Raw genomic sequence first — 16,045 nt, 5'->3', positions numbered from 1 at the left:
CCTTCCTGGATCTTAAAACTAAATGCAATTGCAACTCCCTGTGCCACTGAACTGTGTGTTTAAAACAATGTATTTTAAAGACACAGAGGACAGACTTGTGGTTGCCAGGGGCAAGGGGGTGGGTGGGGAAGGGATGAAGTGGGAGTTCGGAATTAGCAGATGCAAAATATTGTATATAGAATGGATAAATAACAAGGTCCTACTGTATAGCACAGGGAACTATATTCGATATCCTGTAATAAACCATAATGGAAAAGAATATGAAGGATGTATATATATATATAACTGAATCACTTTGCTATACATTAGAAATTAATACCACATTGTAAATCAACTATACTTCAATAAAATAAATTTTTAAAAAATAATGTGCTTTGTTTATAAAGATGTTTTATATCATGTTGTTCAGATGTTTTCCTAACACGAATCTCCCGATACCACATACCTATGCCTATGATTTAACAATATAATTAATTTGCACCATATTCATTTGTTTTTATGTTTATACAAACTCCTCAGTCCCTGGAGCCCTTAAGCACGTAGTTCTCCGAGGAGCCTGGTAAGGTAAGTGGGAAGACTCAGTGAGGAAACCTCGAGCAGAGAAGCCTGCCGTTACTTCTGAGCTGCAGAAGACGTGCTTCTTCTTACAACACCTGTGAAACACCTATCAAGAGTAACAGGATAAACATAGGGAAACCTTAGGTGAAAGGAATTGAACACTTATGTCTTTAAACTTCTGGTATTTAAAAAAATGAGCCATCTAGTGCATTTCTCCATGTCGATGTTTGAATAACCACGCTGCCTCTTTTATTATCCTTTTACAGTTTGGTTTTTTTTTTTCCCTTGGAGATCTCACAATAACTCGGGGAGACAGAGTAGATAGTATTGTCCCCATTTTATTATGCAACTGAATTGTCAGAAAAATGAAGCGATTTTCCCAAGCTGTTATTGGACAGTCATAGCATGTTGCGAGAGTGGTTTTGTGCCCAGGCTTTGGGGACCACGCTGCCCAGGTCAAATCTCAGTTTTATGTTTACTGGCTGTGTGACCTTGAACAAGTTACTTAGCCTCCCTGTGTCTCAGTTTCCTTATATGTAAGCAGAGATAATAATCGCACGCATTTCATGGGTTATTATGATGATAAATGGGTTGGTATATGGCAATCATTAATTCCCTTATTCAATCACTGGAAAAGAAGCCTGCTAACTCATAACTGCACTGTTTTCTCAAAGAACGTGGGGAATTGGGACGTGCCTGGAATATTTCAATCACTAATGAAATCGCCCTCTTTTTATCCAGTCAGCCTTAGCCACGGCAGCATTTTCCACAGTAGATTCAACAAGATAAACTATTTCCTAAGAGATTCCAAGGAATAAAAGAGTTTGGTGGTGACAGTTTAGGAAACATGCAACATGCATCCCTCATCTTGGAGTGTCATGACTGCACGTTTGCACAGTACAGGCACTGAATAATCCTTCAGTAAACCACTAGTTTTATTTTAATCAGCACAGTATTCTTCACATTTGTTTGACTGTATAATGTTCATTTCCTCCAAACACCTATTATCCAACAGGATTGGTGTGCTACAGATAATAACACTGACCTGGTAGATTATCCAACAGGATTGGTGTGCTACAGATAATAACACTGACCTAGTAGAACACTGCAGTAGAACATAGGAGGAGCAGCAAGCCACTGTAAGTGAACCAAAGAAGATGCTTTTGGGTCCTCGTTTTTCAAAAGACTAAGATGACATTTCAGCTTCATGTAATATGACTTCTGGTCATGGTTTCTGCCCTGTAGGCCTGTGATACACGTCAGAAAAAATAAAAGAAAAATGTCATGGCACACGTGTTATGCTTTTCCAGGTAGGGAAACAGAGGTTGTTTCCCTACGTAGCTGATTCCCTTGTTTTTGTGCCCCCACAGTTCTCTCCTCCAGAAATGCCTTTCCTGCCCCTCTGCGTACCTGCAGACCTGAAGACCTGGCGTGGTGCCGCGCATGTGCCACCTTCCCCATCAAACTAACCTGGATTCCCTTCGCTGACCCTCCTTTGGTGGCTCATAGCATTGCATCACTTGGCCCTTGGTGTAATCGTGGTGTATGTTCTCATATACTGCTGGACTTTTAACTTCCTTCCAGGCAGAAGCTGCCTCTTACTTACCTTTCCATTTCCTGTTCCACCTACCACAGGTGGGAGCATAGTACACAGTAGAGTTCAATAAATCACTGCTTACTGTCTCTTTCAATGTTGCTGAATAAATAAATCCCTCAGTGATCAACAGGTAGAAGAATGAGTGAGCTTCCTCTACCTTACAAAAAGAGAGTAAAGCATCTGTGTTCTGCCACCGTTGCCTGGAGACAAATGATCGTTATCAGAATGATTATCATTCTAAGACTGCTCAGAACGGTATGAATGAGTCCTTTCACCTCCTCAATGTAGCCAGTCAGTGTTTGTCTTCAAAGAATTAGCTCTGTTTTACCTGAATCCAGATTTGAACCAACACTGCCTCTTTTCTACACCAAGGGGCTTAGTGAACAAAGCAATTTTTCCATATTATGCATACTTAGCACAATACATACACTAGTATTAGTCCATTTGGGCTGCTGTGACACAGTACCACAGGCTGGGTGGCTTTATAAACAACAGAAATTTATTTCTCACAATTTTGGATGCTAGGAGTCTAAGATTAGGGTACCAGCATGGTTGGGTAAAGGCCCTTTTCCAGGTCACAGACTTATTGTATCCTCACATGGCGGAAGGAGCTAGGGAGCTCTAAGGGGTCTCTTTTAGAAGAGCACTAATGCCATTCATGAGGACTCTACCCTCATGACCTAAGCACTTCCCAAAGGCCCCGTCTTTTAATGTCATCACACTGGGCATTAGTAGTTCAACATGTGAATTTGGAAGGAACACAAATATTCAGACCATATCAACTAGGGGTAGGCAGAAAGGGAGAATAGGAGATAAATGTGTATGCGTGTGTGTGTGTGTGTGCAAGAGAGTGAGAACGAGAGAAGAAAGGGACAGAGAGTGGGGAAGAGAACAAATGGATAAAGGGAGAGGGATTTGGAAGCAGACTAATAGAGTCAGAGATTGAGATGGAGACAGATTAGCTCCAGGTATAAAGTTAAATAAAGAGAAACTAACAAAACTTTAAAACTCTAGTGCTTTCCCTGTCACTTTTCCCCGGAAGATAATTTAGGATGAAAGAGAAATAACTCAAGGCGGCACAAGCTCAGCATTTACATCACGGGAATCATGATTGCGATGGTCCTGGTTTATCCGCCTCTTATTCTTGGTTCTGCCCCTGCCCGTACGTGCAACGCTAAGAACCTGAGACCTGCATCTGGAGAGAAGTCCAAAGCAGAGCACAGACTTTTCCCTTGACGCTGAGGATAGTGATAATGATGTACACTGCTACCTCTCCCTCTAAAAGTCACAAAGTAGGGACTTCCCTGCTGGTCCAGCGATTAAGAGTCCCGTGCTTCCAATGCAGGGGGTGCAGCTTCAATCCTTGGTTGGGGAAATAAGACCCCACATGCCCTGCGGCAAAATAATAATAAATGGAAGTCACAAAGTATTTCCACTTAATATATCTTTTGAGCGTCATAACTATCCCAGAATTTAGGTCTTGTGGGCATTTGAATCCCTATTTTAGAGATGAGGAGTCTAAGAATGAGAAAAGGAAAATGCCGTCTCAAAAACTGGGCTTCCCTGGTGGCACAGTGGTTGAGAGTCCGCCTGCCAATGCAGGGGACACGGGTTCGTGCCCTGGTCCAGGAAGATCCCGCATGCCGCGGAGCGCCTGGGCCCGTGAGCCATGGCCGCTGAGCCTGCATGTCCGCAGCCTGTGCTCCGCGACGGGAGAGGCCACAACAGTGAGAGGCCCGCGTACCGCAAAAAAAAAAAAAAAAAAAAAAAAATATGACTAGGAAGAAGTAACAGTGTAAAACCGATGACCTCTTAGGCCCTGTCTCGCATCTTTCAGAGAGCATACCCATTTGTCTCTACCCAGCAGTGTTACAGAGGAACATCCAGGGTGTTTGTTGTGTTTAGGATGACAGGAACCTCATCAATGCTCTCTTCAAAGCCTACTTAAGCTCTCTGTTCTTCATGCTGGAGATCAAGGGGTTCAGCATAGGGGTGATGAATGTGTAAACCACGGACACTACCTGGCCCCTCTCTGGAGAGTAGCTGGAGCTGGGGCACAGGCGGCTGAAGCTCGCACCTCCATACTGAAGCAGAACCATAGTTAGGCGGGAGGAGAAGGTTGAGAAGGCCGTGTGCCTCCCCTCCACAGAGCGGGTCTTCAGGATGCAGCCACGGTGAAGACATAGGACAGGGTGACAAGCGGGAAGGGGATGGGGAGGACAGAGACACCAACCACAAACAGAGTGGCCTCATGGACCCGGGTATCTGCACAGGCCAGTCTCATCACAGGAAGGACATCACAATAGAACACACTGACTTCTTTGCTCCTGCAGAAGGGGAGTTGGAAGATGAGCACAGTCAGCTGCATGGCCAAGATGAACCCCAACACCAGCCAGCCGAGGGCCAGTCGGGCACAAAATCACCAGCTCATCACGAGGGTGTAACGCAAAGGGTGGCAGATGGCCACGGACCTGTCATGGGCCACGACGGCCAGCAGAATGCAGTCAGCGCTGCCCAGGAATATGAAGAAGAACGTCTGGGCACCACAGCCAGGCACGGAGATGAGGGTTTTCTCCATGGACAGGATGCTTGTCAGAGTCAGAGAGGCGATGGTGGAAAAGTAGCAGATCTCCAGAGCTGCCAGGTTGGCCAGGAAGAAGTACGTGGGGGCGCGGAGAGAACGGTCAATCCAGATGATGAGAGAAATGGAGAGGTTGCCGCTGATGCTGACCAGGTACGTAATCAGGAAGGTCACGAAAATCAGCATCTGTACCTCGGGGAGTTTGGAGCAGGGGTGGAAGTGGAAGTGAATCATTCCAGTCTGGTTTGCATCCTCCATGTAGTCAATGCATCGGGCCTGCTGATGGCACAGGCGCTGCCCCCTGAGGATAGATAAGTGTCAGGACACAGGGCTCCTGCTGGACGACCCATTCAGCTCCTGGCCTCTCCCTTCCTCCCTCAACCATCTTTACCTCCAAATTCAGCAGCTTACTTCTACAACAGCTTTTTTGTTGTTGTAAGCACCCAGAAGTAGCTCCCCACTGAAATCTTTCTTTTTTTAATTGTGGTAAAATATACATTACGTAATATTTATCATTTTAACCATGTGTAACTGTAGAATTCAGTGACATTAAATACATTCACAATGTTGTATAACCATCACCCCCATCTATACCCAAAACTTTTCTATCATCCCCAACAAAAACTCTACCCAATAAACTAAGGATCTCCTCCACGATCTCCTCCTCCCAGCTCCTAGCAACCGCAATCCTTCTTTGTCTCAGTGAATTTGCCTATTCTACGTACCTCATGTAAGTGCAATCATATAGTATTTGTCCTTCAGTGTCTGGCTTATTTCACTAAGCATAATGTTTTCAAGGTCCATCCATGTGGTAGCTTATATCAAAATTATGTTCCTTTTTGGGCTTCCCTGGTGGCGCAGTGGTTGAGAGTCCGCCTGCCGATGCAGGGGACGCGGGTTCATGCCCCGGTCCGGGAAGATCCCACATGCCGTGGAGCAGCTGGGCCCGTGAGCCATGGCCGCTGAGCCTGCGCGTCCGGAGCCTGCGCTCTGCAACGGGAGAGGCCACAACAGTGAGAGGCCCGCGTACCATGTTCCTTTTCATGCCTGAATAATATCCCATCATATGTGTGTATGCCACATTTTGCTATCCATTCATCTGTTCATGGCCGCTTGGATTGTTTCCACCTTTTGGCTATTGTGAATAATGCTGCTGTGAAAATTGGTGTATGAATATCTGCTCAAGTCAGCAATGAAATGTTAACCCACAGTATACTATTCCTAGACCACAAATCTCTACGCCCTCAATCCCTTGTCTGGTTGTCATTGACCAACAGTATGACCTTGAACAACTTGCTGAAGATTTCTGCTTCAATTTCTTCATCTGTGAAGACGATATAGGACACAGCAGGTAGGATTGCTATGAGGAGTACATGTGTCTGGCCCCTAGGAAACTCCCCATAAATGTTAGCAATCATCATTAATACTATTCTTCTTCCACCTTTTCAAGACCACCTTTGACACCTCCAGTTCCCCCAAATAAGCTTCCTTTGGGCTTTCCTCCGTGCCCCATCCAACCAAGATCTATGGTCCATCTCTTTCATCAGTTTTTTACCAATACTGTCACTGTCTTTGATTCCTTTTGATCTTCTGCCAACCCTGTTACCTTCTGTAATATCCAGCACCTTCGTTCCAGGCTGAACATGACTAAAGAAGATCACAAAATTCTGCTGACTGGTGCCACGGTAGGGATAGAGAGGTATTATCAACCCCAGTGCTGTCCCCAAGGCTCTCAGTCAGCTGCTCCTTCGGGTCCCAAGACCGGGGCAAATTTCCCTGGTCTCTTTAAGACCTCTCTTCTGCTACCTCCTCTCTCACCAACAGTAATGACCAAGCCTCCAACTTCACTGGAAAAAAGAACAGAAGCTACCTGGAGGCAACTCATCATCATGCTCACCAGCTCTAGACCCACAACATTCTCCCTCCATATACCCAATAGCAAATCCCCATATGCCTCTCTAGAAGTGTCCCCTCTCCTCTGCAAAGCTAGTGGTCTCAGTCTCTCCTGCTTCCTCTGTGATCTTGCTTCACAATCATTCAGTCTGTCTCCAGTATCTGCCTCTGCTCCACCTCTACAGCAACTTTACCTCTCATGGCAAAAAGCAACTTCCTTTCATCTTATATCATCCTCTAAAGGCTCCTTGTCTCCTTTGCATTTCAACCATTTCCTATTCTTTCTTTAGCACAGTCTGGTTCCGGTCTTACACCCAGAGACCACTCTAATGAAGGTCACCAATGACTTCCAAATTGCTGAATCCAGTGGCTATGTTTTGACTTGATCTCTGTTGAACTGGAAGCTCCCTTTTCCTTGAAATTCCTCACCCAAGGACTCTGTGATGCTATTCTACCCAAACTTTTTTTTCCCACCTCTCTGGACACTACGTTTCCATCACTTTTGGAGACTGCTCTTCCTCTTAGTGATACGCAAAGGGAAGGTTTTGTTGGTTAATCTAGGTCTACCCCCCAAGATCCACTCTCCACCCTGCTCTGCTGCCTGGGAGGCTGGTCACTAAGGACTGAATCATCTGAGCTCACTCACCCTGTGGCTTCTGGTTGGATGTGGCCAATGAAGGTACTTGAAAGAAAATAAAGAGTAGCACAAAGTTATGTAGGGTATTTATCCCTCTCCCCATACACACACCACTACCCCCTTCTCCCTCTACCATGACGGTTCTATGACCACAGCTCTTGTTGCATGGCCCATCTTCCATGGCTCCAGTTTTTGCTGGGCTCCAGTGTTCTCTCACCTTGTCACTTCAGGCCCAAGGATACAAACAGTTTCCTACCATTGCTAGCCCTGAGTGCCTCACCGTCCCTTATAGCGTAACAAGGAAAAATAAATCTAAGTCTATATTGGATCTTTTTCTTTTCATTTAACCTTTGTTTTCTATTGTTTTTGCTACAAGTCAATCACTAAAGTGTTGCCTATATGCTTAAAGTATACATAATGGCCCATCTCTGGGAGCCCTGTCTCCCATGCCTGAGCTTAAGCTAAAATACTTTTGTTTAGCTCACAGGAAACATCCTGACCAGGTCCACCCATGAATGACTGCAGGAAAGAAGAAATTAACACCTTCTTGGGAACCTGGCTGGAACCAGGAAATATTTGCAACAATTTATTGCCTTTTTTACTTTATCTCCTCATCTTCCCCTCTTTGTTCTATAGAAGAAACTAGCATCCAAACCCTAGCAAGATGGTTCTTTGGGACATGAGTCCACCATCTTCTCAGTCTGCTGGCTTTCTGAATAAAGTCACTGTTCCTTGCCCCAACAACTCGTCTCTCGACTTATTGTCCTGTCTTGCGGTGAACAGTCCGAGCTTGGACTTGGTAACAGTAAGTGCCCTTAATTCTGCCCTCACTTCTATAAATGGTCCCAAAATTAAATGCCAAGCCCTGTCCGTATGACTAGCATAGAGAACATTTTAACAGATGATTGTTGAATGCATAAAGGAAAAGAATCTTATATTTTAATTTATTTTAGAATCTCTTTATCCAGTTTTCTTTCTGCTGCCCATGATTGGTAGGAAAGAATTTCAGGGCAAGTTTACATGGTATCCAAAACAACATACCCTGACTACACACACACCCCAACACATCATATCTGCTGTAGAAACAAAACTGACACTTGGCCTTGCGTCCAATGATTACGTGTCAATACTTCACATGCCACAGTAAGTGGGGTGGCGGGGGGGACACTTTGCACCCTGAGTTAAACCAAAACTAACAGGATCACCTGACTGGTTTTGTTCCCCCCACCAAAGAATGTATTTTTGCTTACTTTTGCTGTGCTGATGTCTGAAGATATAGTACAACCTTTATGAGTATGATAATCATGTAAGGACACTGTTGTTTTCCACCACAAACAGAATAACGCAACCTTAGTATTCTTGCTGAGTTGCAATTTTTTCTGTTGAATATTTGTTGTGTTTTTTATACTGGCAGGCCGGTACTTTTAAAGTCTGGCTCCCTGCATGTTTTGCAAGTTTTTCTCTCCTTTTCTAAGTGCTTCTGCCTTTGTACTGTCATCTGTTGGGCACAGCCTTGTGTGGGGTAAGAGGGTTGGAAGATGGGTGGAATCATAGTGGGAAATTTTTCACTTGGAAGTTTCTAAGACTCTTGTTCCTTGAGAATTTTAATTCCTTTTCTAGGAGCAGCATTGGAGCACACACCTGCCTGCCTCTCTTCCTACTTTGGGTAAAGACCACCAACACACCCTCTATCCCAAACAATCTTCGTGAATTAGACATGAAGGGACAAGTCGGGCACAAGAAAGAGAACTATTATCTATAACCAGGGATCTCACCACTCCTTTAATGATGTGTTTGCCTCTGTGATCACTTGTGTATCTCTGTCCCCTCCATGAATCTCAACTCCATGAGGGCAGGGACTGATTGGATTCTGTTCTTCACTAATACCCAGGACCTAGCACAATACTAGGTACCATGTAACTCTGTATTGACATGAACACTGGAGAGCTACTGAGGTTCTATCAATGTCAACGACAGCTACCCAGTACTTCTGAAGTAGAAGTAATAATCTTCAGTTTAGTACTCTGATGCTAAAAGAGCATATCCCCTCTAGAAAGAAAATCAGCAATTTTCAAGAAATTATATGTGTTGAATCACTACCCTCACATTGAAGGATCTGTCCCGAGGTAATAGTCTGGAATATGGAGCCAAATACATAAAGATACGTGCAGTGTGCTGTGATAATAATCTTTATAAGGAAACAAAACAAATACTTAACAAGAGGTGACATTCTAGTCACTTGAGGTGTATTAATATGATGAACTATCGTATTGACATTAAAATTGTTATAATTATAAGGTTTAATACAGTGAGAAAGTGCTTACAATATAATGTTAAATGAAGAAAATGAAAAGGCAACATTGCATGCGGAACATGACACCAATTCTGCTACCAGTCTAAAAGGAAACAATAAACTCTCAATGGTGTTTTAGAGAAAAATGAGAGATGACTATTTTCTTCATGCTTTTCTCCCTTTGTCAAACCTTCTGTGAAGAATATGTGTTTATTTTTAACATTACAAAAGTTATTGCTTTTTTAAATTCCCATTTGAAAGGCAAGGACACTGAAGTACATAACATACCCCTAGTTATACAACCAGGAATTGTCAGAACGAGGATTAATACCTAAATACAGCCACAAAATCTGCACACTTGCCAATGATGTTGTCCAAGATTGTTCTAAATCTAGTTATTTATTTATGTGCTTGTTCATCTCCAGACATACCACAACCTTGACTTGGGCTGAGTTTGTTGTTAAGTAGTTAACCTTCCTTCCTTCCTTCCTTCCTACCTTCCTTTCTTCCTTTCTTCTTCCTTCCCTTTCTTTCCTACTTGCCTTTCCCTCTCTCTTTTTTTTCTTTACCCTCATCTCTTTTTAAAGTTAACCTTTCAGCTTTAGCTCATCATTCTAGCCCATTGAGATCTTATGGAGAATTACAATTCTTTACTCCAACAAATAATCAATTTCTCCCCATTGTCATCATTGAACATGCTTCCCAAAGCTATAACTGTGCATTAGACCATAGCTCAAGGAAGCCACATCCCTCAAGCATACTGCCCTTAATATCCCTCAAAATTTTCTTAAAAATATCAGTCAGTTTTCAAATGAGTTTAAAAATACAAGGCTCTCTGTGTGGAATATCTCTGGAACACTTAAAAACTACAGTGAATTCCACTGCAACAAACAATCACATTGTTTATACAATGGATGTTCAACATACCTGGGATAAAGACTCACCTGACTTCTCCATGCATGCCCCACACTCTCACCCAGACACATACATTTCTCTCTTAATGAACACATATAAGTCATGCTACTTCTCTGTGAGAGCTACATAATTCGTTTCCCTTTTTGCCTTAGCTGTTAGGAAGCCCAAAACTAAGTTTTATATTCAATCGCTTAGCATTTCTCAGCCCCAATATCTTCATTTCTATTTAACTTTTGTCCTTTTTTTTTTTTTTTTTTTTTTTTGCGGTACGCATGCCTCTCACTGTTGTGGCCTCTCCCGTTGCAGAGCACAGGCTCCGGACGTGCAGGCTCAGCGGCCATGGCTCACGGGCCCAGCCGCTCCACGGCATGTGGGATCTTCCCGGACCGGGGCGTGAACCCGTGTCCCCTGCATCGGCAGGTGGACTCTCAACCACTGCGCCACCAGGGAAGCCCAATTTAACTTTTGTCTTTTATACTGCCTTTTATAAGTTGATCTTGATCTCATTGTAGCTAGGGTTTTACTGTAAGGCACTCTATTTTTAGGAGCATTCAAAGAATAATAAATATATTATACAAATAAAAAATTATTCTTGCCTTTTGTGTCTTCATCCAAGGCACTGATGAGTCAGTGAGAAATCTCTCCCCTCTTCACTCCCAAGTTTACTCCTCCTCTGGGGTCTTCTCAATGGGATAAAAATAACAATACTGTGAGCTTTGGTTGTGGTTAAACGTTCTCTCCCACCATCTGCTTTGTCCTGCCTTTGCTATTGCACAATTCCTTGCTATGTGAATCAGGAAACGCCAGACCTCTTCTTACCCAGGAACTATAAACCCTCAGTAACACTGCATCCTCTTTGATGAGTCTCTTTTGTGGCACCAGCACTGCCTCCAAAGACATGGCATTCTTCACACAGACAGCCCTTCCTTTTCCGTAAAGATCTTTGCATACTCATCTACCTTCTCCCCTCACTGAGTGTAATTAATAGGACTGTTCGTGCATTCACTTATTTGACAAGAATTTATCTAGCAGCTACTATCAACTAGGCATTGGGTGTGTAACTTGAAAACTGAGCAGATTACACAATGTTTTCTGGGTGTCCCAACAAAGCATGTAGTCCTCTTTGAACAACTCTCTCATACCCATCTCAGACAACCTAGGAGATGGGACACATTTCTGTCTCTCTAGGAAGAGACAGAGTTTCCTTCTCTCACCCTCAGCAGTGGAGTGTCTTTTGAAGCCTTGTTTGTTGTTAGTATATTTGACATCAACAGCGTCACCTCATTAGCTCCAGGAGGTTTAATTAACATTCTATTCATTTGTATCTCCACACGGGGAAGCCCCTCACAGGATCAGGAAAGCCCAAGGTCAGTAGTGTTCATTGGTTCATTCCCCAGGGTCTAGACCACACAATAACTCAATCAGCCTGGTCTTCCCTTACCCTCCTTACCTTCTGCCTAGAGAGGCTGGCAGCCACATCCTTCCCTGAGGCTGAGTGAAGCCCAAGGTGGAATCCTCTTCCTAATACCTTGGGAACCGTTGAGACTGAATCTCTGAGAAACTACCCAGAGAACTGAGGAAAGCGCACATCTAGATACCGTTAATCCCTCCCTGCTGCTACATCTCAAGGGAAGAACGTGGGACTTTGGGATTTGCAGAGTCAGAATTCTGGGTTCTTTCTCAACTCTCACCCCTTCTCATCTCATTTCTGGAGAATTCCCTGCCTACTTTGGTTCAACCAAGCCCCAAGAGGCTATCTTAGCTTTTAAGTTGACCATACCCTGTAGGTCAATATTTGAACACAAACAGGAATTGTTTAGGGACATGATATTCTAAACTGATCTAATTGCTGCTAGACTTAGCTATATTTCAATTATTGACTAAATTTTTACTCTCCAAGTTTGAGGTAGTTTAGAAAGACATACAGTTTGTTTGTTTTTTAAATTTATTTATTTTATTTATTCATTTTTGGCTGCATTGGGTCTTTGTTCCTGCATGCGGGCTTTCTCTAGTTGCGGCGAGCGGGGGCTACTCTTCGTGTGGTGTGTGATCTTCTCATTGAGGTGGCCTCTCTTGTCGCAGAGCGTGGGCTCTAGGCGTGCGGGCTTCAGTAGTTGTGGCACGCAAGCTCAGTAGTTGTGGTGCACGGGATTAGCTGCTCCGTGGCATGTGGGATCTTCCCGAACCAGGGCTCGAACCCGCGTCCCCTGCATTGATTGGCAGGCGGATTCTTAACCACTGCGCCACCAGGGAAGTCCAAGACATACAGCTTTAATTTATTCAATTAGAGGTTAATTTTGTGTACCTAGACAAATTCTACAGATCCTTCAAAACTCAGCCAAGTGTCACCTGTTATGTGAAGCCTTATTCTGATACACACACCTTCCCCCACACTCCTCCAAAAACGAAGAATTACTCCCTGCTCCATGCTCCATGGTGGCTTTGTGCCCACCCCAATTATAGCATTTATCACTCTGCACTGTGTTTATACACTCATTTTTCAACCTCTACTAGGATAGGTCCTCAATGGGAGCGACTAGTTCAACTCAGTTCAATTGCATCTCATCACTTAGTGTGGAGCTAAGCACCTAATGGATGTCTAGTATTCATTGATTGCAGAATGTTATAGCACTGGGTATTCCTTTATTTATTCACCAATACCATCCAAGACCCTATCACACTCCCTATACATTATGTGTTTTATACCAGCGGCCGCTAGTGATTTTGGTCAAGGCCATTATAAAATGTAGAAACAAAATTTTTTCAAAGTTTGGCCATTCAAGAACAACCTTCATGATTTATGTTTTATCTAACTTATTAGTATAATTTACTTAATGTTTTTCTTCACTTAAATTCAGCTCACTCACTTTTTAAAAAAAAATTTTGGCTGCATTGGGTCTTCCTTGCGGTGCGCAGGCTTATCACTGCACTGGCTTCTCTTGTTGTGGAGCATGGGCTCTAGGCACGCAGGCTTCAGTAGTTGTGGCGCATGGGCTCAGTAGTTGTGGCTCACGGGCTCTAGAGCACAGGCTCACTGGTTGTGGCACACGGGCTTAGTTGCTTTGCAGCATGTGGGATCTTCCCAGACCAGGGCTCGAACCCATATCCCCTGCGTTGGCAGGCAGATTCCTAACCGCTGCGACACCAGGGAAGTCCCTCACTCACTTTTTTCTTTAATGTAACAACATCATTGTACTGGCTATATTTTTTATCCCTCACTTTTAAACAAATACAAAAAAACGTTTAAATGCTCATGTATGTATCACCGAAAACTTTCAAGGACAAGTAGCTCTGAAAACTCTGGAAATATTGTTGACATGAAGGCCTACAGGTGTATGTGTGTGTGAGAGAGAGAGATTGAGAGAAAGAGAGAGAAGAGAGAGAGAGAAAGAGAGAGAACTTGGCAGGAGTTTGTCAAAGCAATCTTGAAAGACAAATGCAAAACAATTCCAGAAGAAACAACCACCAGCCACTTGAAAGTCTAGTTGTGGGTATACTGAGCTGGGACATATTTTAGCAAGTATCAGTGGTCCACTCAGAGGAGAACAAACAAAGCCACTCTGTTGCTCTGGAGCAGAGGCTGCAAGCTGCTGGCCCACACGCTGCACAGGCGGTGGATGGCTTTTCAGATGGTTTGCGTTCAACAGTTTTGTTACACTGCTCAACACTTCAGAATGCTGCCATGCTGGAGCTGGAACTCACTTTATTTGGAGTCTAGACCCTTTCCACTGTAGCCAGAGCCACAGTCATCTCTGAGTGACACCGCAGGCCGTATCTGGCAGTCTACGTTTTTTTGTGTTTTTTTTTGCGGTACGCGGGCCTCTCACCGCTGCGGCCCCTCCCGTCGCGGAGCACAGGCTCCGGACGCGCAGGCCCAGCGGCCATGGCTCACGGGCCCAGCCGCTCCGCGGCACGTGGGATCCTCCCGGACCGGGGCACCAACCCGTGTCCCCTGCATCGGCAGGCGGACTCTCAACCACTGCGCCACCAGGGAAGCCCCCGGCAGTCTACTTTTTAATTCCAGCCACACAAAAAATTTTTAACCTCTCTTCTTTAAGTTCTCCATTTTTGCCTCCCAGTTCCATTTCTCCCTCTCTCCACTTCTTTTGCCCTTCTTTCTCTTCTTTTTTTCCTGGTCCCCTGTGATTTTCTATTTGCTGAATTTAATGTGCCTATACCTTACAGGTGCTAAGTAATTATTCATTTTTAAAAGGCTGTAGGGAGAAAAATCTCCTGACCCTGAAACCATGCCCCATAGGGTTAACAGAAACTGGTGACTCACAGAAATTCTTGAACTTGTCTTAAAGCTTGCTAAAGACCCCTCTGCCTGGTACCTGCCTTCACTGAGCAAGTTCACCTGAATTATTTTGCTGCAAATTGCATACCCTCCAAGCTTCACATGCCCTAAACAGTAAGATGTCTGCCCTAGGTACTTGGAGTCAGCTGTGTGTAGTTCTACTTCTAGCTAGCTGAGACTGGTTGGGACCACTGACCCTAAAACTGGGCCTGTGCAGGTGTCTAATGACCTTCTAACATCACAAGGCCAAAAACTCCACCCTCAGATCATGCTTAACACCACCATTTTGAACACACATCCCATGAAGAAGCATGTAACTCAGATATGCCTGCGCGGAACACCAATTACCTCACCTTTTCCCTACCTCAAATCACCTTTCCCCATGTCTAAGACCACCTTGGTTCTTTTTTTTTTTTTTTCTTGGCTGTGTTGGGTCTTCGTTGCTGCACGCGGGCTTTCTCTAGTTGCGGCGAGCGAGGGCTACTCTTCGATGTGGTGAGCGGGCTTCTCATTGCTGTGGCTTCTCTTGTTGCGGAGCACGGGCTCTAGGTGCTTGGGCTTCAGTAGTTGTGGCACGCGGGCTCTAGAGTGCAGGCTCAGTAGTTGTGGCACACGGGCTTAGTTGCTCCGCGGCATGTGGGATCTTCCCGGATCAGGGCTCGAACCCGTGTCCCCTGCATTGGCAGGCAGATTCCTAACTACTGCACTACCAGGGAAGTCTACCTTGGTTCTTTATCCCATAAATATCTCAGGCCCCTGGCCTTCAGGGAGATGGAGCTGAGACTGGTTTTTCTGTCTCATCTCCTTTCTTGGCTGTCTTGTGACTAAACCTTTTCTTTGCTGCAAATCTTGGCGTCTCAGTGTTTTGACTTGCTGCATGTCAAGCAAACAACCTGGTTCAGTAACAACTCCTTAGTGACACTAGCTTTTAGTCATCTTCTGATCCTTCTTCTAGAATCAGACTCCACGGAGTTTAGAAGAGAAAATGACTGTACCCAGTGAGGCCACGAAGCTATTTCTTTGACCAATGCATCATTTTCTCCCATGATGCTCTCTCCATGTTCCCCAATGGTTCAATGAGTCTTTCCAGCTGTTACCGAACCAAAACTTGGGTCCGCTCGCCCAGTAAAGCCAATCTACTGATAACTCAGATATGCAGTAAAGCCAATCTACCAACACCAGGTTGTGGTGAAGGAAAGTGCAACGCTTATTGTAAGGCACCATACAAGGAATCCAGGAGAGCTAATGCTCAAAAAGCCAAACTCCCCGATTGG

General features: G+C 44.4%; 1 pseudogene across 1 annotated transcript; it reads right to left on the bottom strand.

Moving 5' to 3' along the window:
* Nucleotides 1–4,095: 4,095 nt before the first annotated feature.
* LOC309965728 (olfactory receptor 10V1-like) lies at nucleotides 4,096–4,994 on the bottom strand (annotated as a pseudogene). Its single transcript has one exon. The product of its transcript is annotated as an olfactory receptor 10V1-like (transcript).
* Nucleotides 4,995–16,045: the final 11,051 nt, after the last annotated feature.

The sequence above is a fragment of the Leucopleurus acutus genome (genome assembly GCF_964270905.1).
Source record: "Leucopleurus acutus genome assembly, chromosome: 8".
In the NCBI taxonomy this organism is placed as follows: Eukaryota; Metazoa; Chordata; class Mammalia; order Artiodactyla; family Delphinidae; genus Leucopleurus; species Leucopleurus acutus.
Note: the sequence above shows the minus strand (reverse complement) of the source record. Positions and strands in the feature narration are given on the sequence as shown.